Here is a 13684-nt window from a genome sequence, read left to right as displayed (position 1 = left end):
GCAGGTTGCAATGTCTTTAATAGCACCACTAGAGGAAAAATCCGAGCATCGTGAATTACATCCTTGGTTACATCACAAAAAGTGTTATTTTTGTACGATGGTACGGAACCCTTCGAGTGCTAGCCCGACTCGCACTTGACTGTTTTTATTTTACAATACAATCAGCGACGAAAGTTCAAAATGTTCTTCAAATCTGTTCCATGGAAAACAAAATGTCTTTATTATTATATTATATTCTGTGGTCTAGGTATGATATTACTGGCAGTGAACTATAATACCGGCGCGGAAAAGTTTCTAATAATTGCATTTATTAATCGAAACGTTTCTTGTAATCTCGCTCATAAATTGCGGGTTCGTAAAATCCCATGACGTCAGTAATGTAAAAAGGTCGCTTTGGTCGCCTCGAAGGTAATGTAGCACAAACTGGAGGCTAACGTCTGTTGGAAGAACACCATGAGGCATGAACATTCGAGTTAACAAGGGAAAATAATAATAAAACCGGTCAAGTGCGAGTCGGACTCGCACACGAAGGGTTCCGTTCCTTGTGTTGTTTCGGATTGACTATGCTGCAGTGCGTAGGCCCTACTGGCCGCTACAGCGTCCGTTCCGTACGATCGTACAAGGTATGTGTACACTTTTATGTAGAACGCTGCAAGTTAATTACGGACTGCGCCATCTATATGTGATTTAGTAAATTATTTGTTTCTTGCACACAATTGTAATATTTTTTTGTGATATTAGTACCACAAATTCACGGTTTTCGGATGTTTACCTCTACTTGTGCTATAAGACCTACCTACCTGCCAAATTTCAAGATTCTAGGTCAACGGGAAGTACCATATATATGATTTCTTGAAGGACACGACAGACAGACAAACATAAGGGTTCGTTTTTTTCCTATTGAGGTACGGAACCCTAGTAACGACCTGGCCTGGCCGATAATAGCGATCTCGGCCTCCTATTCGGTGGGCGGTGGCGGGTGGGCCAGTTTAGATCCCGGGCACGCACCTCTAACTTTTCGAAGTTATATGCGTTTTAAACAATCAAAAATCACTTGTATACGATGAAGGAAAACATCGTCAGGAAACCTGCATGCTTGAGAGTTCTCCATACTGTTCTCAAGGATTTGGGACCCGTACTCAGTAGTGAGCCGGGGATGGGTTGATGATGATGATGACGACCTGGCCTAGTTATGAATTAGTAAACAAAGTGAAACTAATTATTTTTCTTATTATAAGCAGAGTGCGTGCAACTACAAGAGAAAAAAATAATAGGTAGATGATAAGAAGTAACTGTCTACTATGTCTTATGTGGTCTTATGTATTATCAATGTTTCATAGAAGTAAATTAAAATGAAGGCTTTATACAATAAGCTTTATACAAAAATTGAAAACTTTCTACCTAATATTTTCTTTTTGGTGTAGTTACCTAAGTAGGTACCTATTTATTTACCTTATTTATTTATGTATCGTACCTACTGATTTATTTTTTACAGGCAGTAAATAAGATTCAGATCTAGGAATAATAGGTACTTGATTGTCACATATCCATATTGCTGGCTCACTACAGAGCACGGGTCTCCTCTCAGAGTGAGAAGGGTTTTGGCCATAGTCTACCAAGCTGGCCATGTGCGAATTGGTAGACTTCACACACCTTTGAGAACATTATGGAGAACTCTCAGGCATGCAGGTTTCCTCACGATGTTTTCCTTCACCGTTAAAGTAAGTGATATTTAATTAATTAAAACGCACATAACTCCGAAAAGTTAGAGGTGTGTGCCCGGGATCGAACCCTCGACCTCCGATTAAAAGGCGGTCGCCCTAACCACTAGGCTATCACAGCTTCAGCAGCACAGCTAGAATTTACTAATATTAGGTACTATATGTATAGATTATGAGTACATAGATATTGACCTAATAATGAACTACTTGCGTGGATTAACTCACTCATTAAAATAGCAAGGACATTTACTTGTGAGGAAAACCACAAGTATAAAATAAGATTTTATCTAACTTAATTGCTTGTTTACTAGCTTAGGCAAGCGTATTGTAATTTATAGCCATGAATTAATTCTAAGAAAGCTCTTGTAAGTAGTTTCTGTAGGTCGGTTTGCACTTATTTACACTTCATTTTACTTATCTATAGTCCGCGACAGGTTGTGATGGCAATCGGAGAATGATGCGGGGGGGACGCCTCGCACTCGCCCGCACCGCACTAGTGCGGGGGCTGTGTGGATATGCGGGGCGTAACCGATTGACATCTCGACCGATCGCGTACTATAAGTGTAAATAGGTGCACATACCGACCTACTATTAACAGGTTCAACTATAGAATCAACTAAACTAAGTAGTAGGTTTCTACCAAGACACATAGGTACCTACACAACCTTGCAAGATACAGAAGAAACTATTCAGAAAAGGGTGCAAACGCGGTTTTATTGCTAAAGCAATCTCTTACAGACAACCTTTAGTGAAAGGATTTTATTCATTAATAATAATCAGTATGTCGTTAAGGTGAAGAAATGTTTCATCAATTACTTTCATTGATCATTTTTGGGGTTCCGTACCTCAAAAGGAAAAACGGAACCCTTATAGGCTCACTTTGTTGTCTGTCTGTCTGTCTGTCCGTCTGTCTGTCAAGAAACCTACAGGGTACTTCCCGTTGACCTAGAATCATGTTTGGCAGGTAGGTAGATCTTATAGCTGACATTTGGTGAAAAATCTGAAAACCGTGAATTTAGGGTTAGATCACACAAAAAAAATTAAATTATGGTCATGAACTAATAATTAGTATTTTCAACTTTCGAAGTGAGTGACTATATCAAGTGGGGTATCATATGAAAGGTCTTCATCTGTATATTCTAAAAAAGATTTTTATTTATTTTTATGCATCATAGTTTTTGAATTATCGTGCAAAATGTCGAAAAAATAAGACTGTAGTACGGAACCCTCATTGCGCGAGCCTGACTCGCACTTGGTCGGTTTTATTAATATACATCGAGTTAATAAATGGAGCGTCTGCTGGCGAAAGTGATTCAGGCGTTTTACGAATTTCCATTTCTAGGGCATCCATCTCACTAGATCGTCGGCCGGTTCAGAGACAGCCTTCCAGTCCAGTCCCACCACTTGATGCCAGCGATGCGGTCGCGGTTGGCCGCCGACGATATCGACAGTAAAGTGTTAACCAGCCTGGCTCTCAGTAATACTGTGCCACGCGTACCGAGTACCGATCGCCCAGCGTTTGCGCATACGCGTGGGTACCTCCTACGGATCAACGAAACAATCATTGATATACTACTAATACTTAAACTTATACGACAATACTTACTACGACACTTTTTACGACAAACCAAGTCTAGTGGAAAAGACCAAGTGAAATCTTATCATCTAGTGTTTTCTGTGGTGTTTCTGTGCGAGCTAAAGTGATCAGTGTTTACTTACACAAATTGAGCGAAAGCTGTCAGTCTGGTCGTGTAGATACATCATACAACTGCACGTTATGCTGTGTATGTTTTTTCTTGCGATGTGTTGCAATGGAAATAAGTGTTAAAATGTTGAAATCTGGTTTATGAGGAGTGCGGTGAGTGTGCTTGTGTCCCTGTAAAAAAAACAAATGCACGTGCTTATGTAAGCCTGATTCTGCGTATACAAAAAGTGAGTAAATAAAATAAGCCAATAACTAAGTTTTATAATTTTGCAACAGCGACTGTCAACTACATGTAAAAATAGTTTCAATAATCTTAGAAGAAGGAACATGCGGCGAAGGAACATGCGGCATAGGAAATGACTGTTTTTCCTGATAAAGGAGAGAGTTAATTTTTTATTATGACTAGGTAAGACAAAATAATAACACGTATGATTTTAATAAGTAATATTAGTTTCTAACTAAATTTTAAATAGAATTACTTTTATTTATAATTACCTAGGTATATCAGATTCGTATTAAAAATTGATTAGTATTTTTAGAATTGAAAGTAGGTAGGTACCATTATTTCATTGTTTTTATAAACCAATAATAGGTAGGTACCTACATGAACCACCATGCCTGGAATGGGTTGCCTCATATGAAATAATATTTTTTAGATTTCTACACCCATCCAACCAAACCAAAATGAATTCCTTACTAGTAGATAGCAGGAAAATATACTTAGGATTACCATGGTTGCAGAAGGCAACTCTCAAGCTATTTACACTCATTTGATAACCGATTAAAATATATGCCTACCTACTTGCCTATTCATTTACTCGACTGGTATTGGCTATTGGCCATTGTAGTGTGAGACTAGTTCTTTTTGCGACCGTACCTTGCATTGCACTTAACTTTTTATATAACGTACGCAAGTTACGTACCTATATAGTCAGGTAGGTACCCATAATGACGCCAAGAAGACATCTTGTTCGAAGAGGTATTGGTGTCAAGTGGATGATTACTATAGCCACTTAGTTGGGTAGGTATATACAAGTCATTCCTACCAATTATAGTCGGATATTTCATTAAACATCACGTTTTGACATTAGCTAATGTCAAATCGTAAAATAATGATACCATATTTAAGATGACAGTGATGTATGTGGTTCAGTTGCCATGTAAATGAGTCAGTGAACCAGTTCCTGCTTTTCTATTTTAGATTTAACTTTCATAAGCAGAGTAAAGGAGAAGCATTATTAAACTAGTAAATAATTACTAAAATAAAATAAGTAGGTACCTACCTAGAGGTGGTATAATAGTGCTTTAAAAAAAACCGGTCAAGTGCGAGTCAGGCTCGTGCAATGAGGGTTCCGTACTACAGTCGTATTTTTCGTAATTTTGCACGATAATTCAAAAACTATGATGCATAAAAATAAATAAAAATCTGTTTTAGAATATACAGGTGAAGACCTTTCATATGATACCCCACTTGATATAGTCACTCACTTCGAAAGTTGAAAATACTAATTATTAGTTCATGACCACAATATATATTTTTTTGTGTGATCTAACCCTAAATTCACGGTTTTCAGATTTTTCCCCAAATGTCAGCTATAAGATCTACCTACCTGCCAAATTTCGTGATTCTAGGTCAACGGGAAGTACCCTGTAGGTTTCTTGACAGACAGACGGACAGACAGACCGAAAACATAGTGATCCTATAAGGGTTCCGTTTTTCCTTTTGAGGTACGGAACCCTAAAAATCAATAGCTTTCCTAGACGGAATCTATTCATGTCCATGATAAGATAAAACCAGAATCCGGAATCGTGATATCTCTTCAACCCGTCCGCGTCCGCTTCTTTGGCTGTAGCCTTGTGTATAACTCAAAATTATGAAGGGTCATATTATGATACATCAGATCAAATGTTATCGGAATAAAAACTTGGCCACATTGACTAGCTCTGTCAGTCACAACGTGGTCTCAACCATCCTTTATCTACCCTGCCTATTAATCAAGAATGTTTTGTTTAGATTACGTAGAGTTAGTAGTTGTATTGTACCTAATAGATTTTTGTATACCTACCTAACTAAAGCGAATTATGTATAATGCAAAAAGTATACAGAAATAAAAACTTGGCCACATAGGTAGACTAGCTCTATCATAGTAGGATATAACTTAAGTTATAACAATCCTCTGTCTCATCCGCCTATTAATCAAGAATGTGGTTTGTCTAATAGGTGTTTTTGCAGGTACCTACCGAAAGCGAATTATGTTTATTGCAATGAACATTACCAATCTTCAATACTAAATTTTACAATTTGTATGTTTCCTGCTTTGACAAAAACAATTTTCCTCATTTGGTGGAATACCATATAATATCTAGTGGTATGGTAATGGTATATCTACCTATTTAATGCTTAGCCACAAAAATAAGTGACAATTACCTACCTAGTACCTGCAAAATATATTTATAATCTATACTTCGATACCAATTTATAAAATTGAATTGTCTGTCTGTAATTTTTGGTTATTTGAACTGTACCACGCAGGCGAAGCCGCGGGCATCATCTAGTGTAAATTATACCTACTATCATCGTCATTGGTCTGTCCATCTCATTGTCTGCAATTTTCCTATTTTTGATAAATAAGCTGATGTACATGACATGAGACGTCATCTACTCTACACGTACAGAGCCGTGGTAAGTACCTATATAACTATGTCTTCTTACTCTTCTGTGAGCGAAAAAGTCAAACCGACCTCGTAAATGTAATTAAAACGGTGACCCTCCCAGTTCCTCCTTAATTTGACAGTGGGTAGGTAGGTACATTAAATAATTTAAAAAGATAAGTAAGTCACTTATTAAAAATATTTTATAAAACAATGAAGTCGGTTAAAAACTCGTCATACTCTAATAGTTGAAACATGAATTGAATTCTTGGCCATCATCAAGATAAAAAACATTGAGTTATCGTTACTGTCTGTCGTAAGATTATTAAGTAGTTTACTATAGGTACCTACTTAAGTAATTATCGGTCAAGTGGTGCAATCGAGTAATATTTACAGTGATAAACAGTAATATATAAAACCAATGCTATATAATATCAGTCTATCAGGAATGAGAAGAACCAGCAAGAAACTCGGCGGTTGCTCTTGTCAAATGTTCAATTAACAATAAAATTATGCCATACTGTACAAGCAATTGCAGCCCAGCGCATAGCTGGAGCGAGTCAAAACCATGTTTTTTTATCATTTATAATTACAATCTTTGATTGTATGATATGCTTTTTAAAGATCACATTTTAATAGATTTTTAAACTTGCGTATACTTACTTTATAGGCAAGTCTAAAATTGACTGTGGAATTATATAATAAAAAAATATTACACTTATTCCCCACTTTCTTGAGGCGGAGTGTACGAGTTGCGAGAGCGTATATTTTCAGTCGTCTTGCAGTCCAGGTTCGTCCGTCCAGAGTCCAGACCCTTAGGCCAGATATAAGTCCAGCGAAGTTTCGCTCGCTGCAACGTCACACATAACACTTATGAGGAAGTGCGGACAAAATATTGTCGAAGGGCAAGGGCTACTTTTTTTGACCGGAAAATCAAAGAGTTCCTATAGAATTTTTATAAAACCTAAGTCCACGCCACAGAGTACTTTGTAGTCCCCGCAGATGAAGTCGCGGGCATCATCTAGTTTGACATAAAATAAATATAAGTAAGTAACAAGGTCCAATGTTATATTGCACGCGATCATGAAAACTCATAGTTCCACTGGCTCCACTTTGTAGTTTCTGTTCGCCCCGTCTTACTTGGCCCCTACAAGCTGTCTGGAGTCTACACGAGCAGCAAAGGAAAATAAATGATTTGGCGGTAACCGCGGGTGCCGTGGGGCTTCGTCTCGTTTCGGAATACTTCGGGGAAATTGGTTTTGGTAAAATGTCGTAAGTGAACGGGCTTTGCGCCGTGCGGACAGTCGGACCACAGTTCGAGACTCGGGGCATTCTGTTTGGCATGATTCTCGGGCTCGGCACAAGGCAGCCGTCCGCCGGCTGACGCGGACCTGGTACATTGTTGCCACGCACTTTGCCATTGTAAACAAAACGGATGACAGAAAACTCTCTCTTTGCTATTAAAAACAAGTACAACGACGTCTCCAAACCTAGCAAAAGCGTTGCAGTGCAAATTTTCACTTATAAACTCGGAGAATCTAGATGAGCAGCCACAGTGAATTTAGTGAGTTGCAATAATTATGCCAGGTTAGGTGTATTTTGGTGCGGTGTTTTAAGTGAAAGTAGCTCAGATATTGCTGTTTTTGTGTGTGATTTCGTATAACTGTTATTGTGATCGTGGATTATAAAGACTGAGTGAATCGTTTTAGTGTAAGTTTAAGACTGGGCATGAAGGAGAGACAGTTGCTTCCTTGAAAGCGAAGACATGGTTGAGTCTCCGTAGCTAATACCCTCGTGGCCGTTTCTCTCGTCGGTATCTGGTACATGTTCATCTAATATAGGTAAAAGACAAAATAACTTATTATTGTTTCTTACTCTTAGTTAATCTAGGTCTACAATACTTTATTACTAGGTGGGTATCTTGTTTAATAAGATCAAGTACCAACCAAATCAAAGAATAGAGAACTTATTTAGGGCATAAATTTACCTAACAGGCGTAATAAGGTTAAGGTAATGATTAATAATAATTTACTATTCAACAACCTCATATTTCACCACCTGCAAAGAAAAACATCGTAACTCAGTTTTTAGCCATTCATTAGTAGGTAGGTATTTAAATTCATTCGCGTTACGTTTCTAGACAGTGGAAAAAATTTGTAAGTAGGCAATATCCACTGAAGATAATAGAAAGGTATATTTAGTTACACATAATATTATGTACTTGCCATCTAGGTATACTCTATACTAATAAATAAAATTGAAGTGTCTGTCTGTAATATTGAAATAACTAGGTACCTCATATTAAGCTCATAATATGGTTATTTGAACAGTACCATAACTGAATCATACGTAATAAAATTTTTGTTTGTCTGTCTTTCTGTCTGTTTGAACGGGCTAATCTTTGGAACGGCTGAACCTTTTTTGACGGGATTTTCCTGATTTGGTAGAATATGTTTACTAGTTATGTTATATTTCGTAGGGATCTCTATTTTTTTTGAAAAATAGGTGTTACTCACCAGTCACCGATCCTCCACACCGATCAGTCGAGCTTTCCATAGATTATTTTAAAATCGGTTTAGAAGTTTTTGAGTTCAACATACAAACAATCATGTATTTTCTCTTTATATCTAACTAGTGACCCGCCCCGGCTTCGCACATATAGCTTATTACAACTTTCGTAGGGATCTCTAATTTTTTGAAAATAAAATAATATAGCTTATGTCACTCAGATGAATGTAACTTCTGGTGAAATAAATTTCAAAATCGGTTCAGTAATTCTAGAGATTATCCCCTAGCCTACAAACACAAACTTTACCTCTTTGTAATATTACTTAGTATAAGTAGGTATAGATAGTATAGATATCAGTTTAAGACAGCATTTTCAATGAAAGCACTAGTCAGCTTGATTTGACACATCAGCTTGAACTAATTATCGTCACATTTCAACAAACTAACACAAATTATTATTAATGAACTATACCTATAAACCTTTCTATTGAATCACTCTTTATTTATTCATTTACAAGTTAGCCCTTGACTGCAATCTCACCTGGTGGTAACTTGGTAAGTGATGATGCAGTCTATACCCCTTTGGTTTCCACAGGGATACGAACGCTAAAGCGCTTAGCACGGCTTTGCCGGTAGGGAGGTGACTACCCACGGCCGAAGCCTCCCACCAGACCAGAAATTATAAAATTCCAAACCCCAGCCGGGAATCGAACCCGGGACCTCCCACTTATAAGCCAACAGCGCTTACCACTGCACCACGGAGGTCGTCAAAACTCTAATCTCAAGTCAAAAAATTCTATCGATTGAAAAAAACCGCATTAAAATCCGTTGCGTACTTTTAAAGATCTAAGTACCTACCTGTTATACAGACGGACGGTGGGAAGCGACTTGGTTTTATACTATGTTGAAATTTAATGAATAAACACCCATATTGACGTTCTAGAAATACAAAAATGCAAGAGAGACAAATCGAAGATTTTCCGGAATAAAAAGTAAGCCTAGGCCGAGAGTAAGGATGGCATGTTATTGTCTCTCCTTATACTGTGCCCTGTAGCCCAGGTAGGTAGGTATATCACTCTCCAGCCTTAGGGTCACTTCCGCACCGATTTAGGATTTTTTAAATCCACTCGGACGAAGTCACGGGCATTATCTAGAGCAAATATTTTTGCATATCAAAAATTCTGAACTCCACGCACTTATAAAATTATAATAACAATGCCCTACATTATCTCATACTTTATCATTTTATCTATTGTCACAGTTTGCCATACCTACCTAATAATAAGTAGGTACTTTATTGAATTGTGAGATAAAATGTTTATTTAAGTATAAAATATACAAAGAAGAACGTCAACGATACGATACGTTATATACCTACTTATCTTCGGTGTCAGCTATTTTTATCTTGGTTAGTCAGCTGTGAGTCTGTGACAGAGTGAACTAGCTGTGACGTGACACCTGATCCACGCCACGGTAGCTAAAGACACTGTTGGACTTATCTACAATCTACAGCACAGTTAAGTACCTTTCTTGTAACGACGAACATCCTGTACTTACCTGTGCTAGTTACATTTTATTTTGCTTTTGAATTATTTTTTACAGAACAGAAAAAGTAAAAATTTAGGTAGGTACATAATACCACCGATGTATACATGATACCTACCACAAAAATATTGTTTGATAATTCAACAAACACAGCCACCACGAAAGCTGTGATAACCTAGTCGTTACGACGTCTGCCTCCTATTTGGGAGGTCGGGGGATCGACCCCGGGCACGCACCTCTAACTTTCGGATTTATGTGCGTTTTAAGAAATTAAATATCACTCGCTTTAACGGTGAAGGAAAACATCGTGACGAAACCTGCATGTCTGAGAGTTCTCCACAATGTTCTCAAAGGTGTGTGAAGTCTTTCAATCCGCACTTGGCCAACGGGTGGACTATGGCCAAACCCTTCTCAAACTGAACCGGCTCACTACAGAGCACGGGTCTCTTACCCGTGCTCTGTAGTAAGCCGGCTATGGGTTGATCATGTGATGAATTCTAGAAATTCGGGATTAGTCATTACTCATTAGACATAACAACTCTTTACTAGATTATATTACTAATTACAACTGAGAATTTTTTAGAAATTCAATTTTGGAACTTGGAACACGAACTAACCAATATACATATGAGTAAACCATCATGAAAAATAAAGTGTATTTTTAGTAGGTACTTACTAAAGTTTTATGAAAGAAGCCACCTAGGTAGTTAGTCGAGATTTACAAATCACCTGTTTTAATTGCTACCTTCGTGGCTAGAGAGTCTTAAAATTATAGCTGCAGCATGATTTCAATTTTTAATGAATCTAGCTGGTCTATAGTTAGTTTAATGAACTAACATTCATGTGATTACTGATTAAACTTTTTACTAGGTTATTAGTTAGAGCTTACTACAAGAATAAAAAATATGACTCGAAACGAAAAAATATTTAAAATTCTTTGAATTCTTTTTGGAGTGGTTATTTTTATTTTTAGATATTGTTATTGTACTGTGTACCTATTACACAATTTACTTACTCGTACTTTTTTTATTGCTAATATTGTAGACTTTTGATTTTTGAATAACTTTAAGGTGATTGCATACCTACCACGAGAAGAACCGTGGCGTTTCAGTAGGTACTTAAAATGCGATTGTATGAGAACCGCACCGGGCGCGCCCTTGGAATGCTAAAGACGTCAGCAGAGTTCGGCGCTGATGACTGTGGTGACATAGTGCTGATGAGGCCGGCTCTTTCTATACTCACGTCATTTGTATTTTCATTATTAAAAAAATATGCGCCTCTTCTGATTTTCATAATGTCTGACTTCGGCTATGCGCGTTCACCTTAAATCTAAAATTAAACTAAGTTGGTAGGTACATATATTTCCATAATATTCACGTTGTAGTAAGTACCTACAGTAAAAGAGTAAGATAATAAATAATATTCAAGCTGATTGCTAAGCTTCTTTCACGTAAAACAAACTTACCCTCCGAAAAGGCAATTAGCGAGGTAAATATAGTACCTGCTGAAAGCCTCCGAGTCCAGACGGCATGTACTATTTTACATACTTAATACCAACTTTTAGCTATATTCCAGTTTCGTTGCAAAACTGAAAAAAGATGCGAAACCGGTCTATCTTTAGTAAAGTAGGCCAAGATGACCTACCTTAATCTGCCATAAAGCCATAAAGAATGTCCCACTTGTCATTTTTTACTACCACTTTACTTTAAGAACCACCTATAATTATTAAGTACTTACCTACCTATAGAATTAAAGAGTTATTGAGTGTAGTTATTCAGATAATAATTATTATCAAGATAAGTAAAAAGTATGTACTTAACGGCGTAGAGAGGGAATACCGAAAACTACCTATCGATATTGTAGCTTCATCGAAAAATGGGTACCTAGATATTGTGTTCATATTTTATATAACTTCTTCAAAGTCTTTTTGTTACTAAACGGTAAAGAGTTTATAACAATAATAATAATAATATAGATGATATTCTTTTACTTTATACCTAGCTGTGGATTCCATGTTTGTTGAGCCATCAACACTAATTCATATTATGAAGAGGTAAGATTTGTATAGGATCTCCGCAACCACGGCACCATTTTTGAAATTAACGCAATTTTTGAAAATTCTTTCACCACTTGAAATATACATTATTCATTAATGTAAGTATCATGCACGATGCAGATGTTGCGTAATGCGCAAAAATACAATGTAAAATCACATCACATCAGAACAAGTTTATGTACTTAATAATTATTTAGTAAATACTATTATCTTAAAGCAGATTCTCTATAGTCTATGTAATTTACCGATATCTTAATCATTATGAATAAGCGAAGTTTTTATAAGCCGTACTTACCTAATTATTGTGTATTTATTTGAAACTTTTTATCCTTGATGAAGCTAAATGTCCACATTAAGTCTTTTACGATTAAGTACTAGGTATGCTTTCTCGGTAAGTATTAACTTAACAAACTTTTCTAAATAATTTCGTCGACATTGGATATACACTTTCGCATTTATAAAATTAATAGGTACCTATCTGGATATAACCCAGTCAGTAACTATCGCGGAAAATCATCCCAAAAAATAAATGCAGAATTTTTGCCATCACTATTGGGCATAAAAACACAACTATGTACAATCAAAGCATTCATGTTTCCAATCACTTTTATGGCATCACATAAAATTCGCATGCAAGCCCGTGTCCCCGACCCGATTGTTTATGTTATGGAAACAATGATGACACTGGCTTCCATTGGTGCCGGCATTTCAACGAGATATGAACTGGAAAACTTTTATCCATAAACAATATAACCGAGTCACGGAAGCTTTTATTTTCTTGCTTTTTTCAGTAAGAGTAGATATACAACCTATTAAATTCTGCCTTCTCGCCACATAGTAGAGAAAGATAAACGCATTGTAACTTCGGTACTCATCGAAACTAAGTCCGCGTTAATTCTGGTAACGAAAATCCCTAAAAAATACGCCAATAATATCTTAAAATTTTGCTCGTATTTTAACCTAATTTTAATACTTATAATATATTGTATATGATTGATTAAATGATTTTTTACGTATGCGTAATAAGTAATTACTAATTACTTACTGATTAGATTTATATTATGTAGGTATTCTATGAGTTCTTATAATTTATTATGATTTAAAGAAAATTAACAGAAAGGACATCTACGCCATTGCGTAGATGCTTTCTAAGGTATATTACCTTAGAAAGTATTCAGATTCTACCATCCACTAAAGTACCTAACCTAGCTGTTGTTGATGTGAGAAAGCAGTTTTAATTTCCTAGCTTCCTTTCAAAGAGAGAAGATTTTTTTATTTTTTATTATGAAATCCACTTCCAATTATTATCCACGTCATCGACCTGAATTGTTATACAAATATTATGGAAACAATGATGACAGCCCTCAGTCGGTCTCGGGCTTTTAATCGAGCTATAAACTGTGACACTTTGTCCAATAAACAATGTATCAGACAACCAGCGACTTTTTTTCTTACTTCCTTTCACTGAAAGAATTTTTATTAGATTTCTAAGGCTTC

General features: G+C 36.5%; 1 protein-coding gene across 5 annotated transcripts in view; it reads left to right on the top strand.

Annotated features, from left to right (window-relative positions):
- Positions 1 to 3459: 3459 nt before the first annotated feature.
- Positions 3460 to 13684, top strand: part of inaE (inactivation no afterpotential E) — a 79684-nt gene continuing 69459 nt past the window's right edge. For 2 of the 5 annotated variants that reach the window (XM_069509627.1, XM_069509626.1), the window contains exon 1: positions 7342 to 7919. The gene's annotated coding sequence lies outside the window, so the exon portion shown is untranslated. Of the gene's footprint in view, positions 3654 to 7341; positions 7920 to 13684 lie in introns of those variants that run through there. The other 3 variants (XM_069509629.1, XM_069509628.1, XM_034984873.2) reach the window with 2 other exon arrangements.

This window comes from Maniola hyperantus, chromosome 3 (assembly GCF_902806685.2).
Source record: "Maniola hyperantus chromosome 3, iAphHyp1.2, whole genome shotgun sequence".
Classification (NCBI taxonomy): domain Eukaryota; kingdom Metazoa; phylum Arthropoda; class Insecta; order Lepidoptera; family Nymphalidae; genus Maniola; species Maniola hyperantus.
Note: the sequence above shows the minus strand (reverse complement) of the source record. Positions and strands in the feature narration are given on the sequence as shown.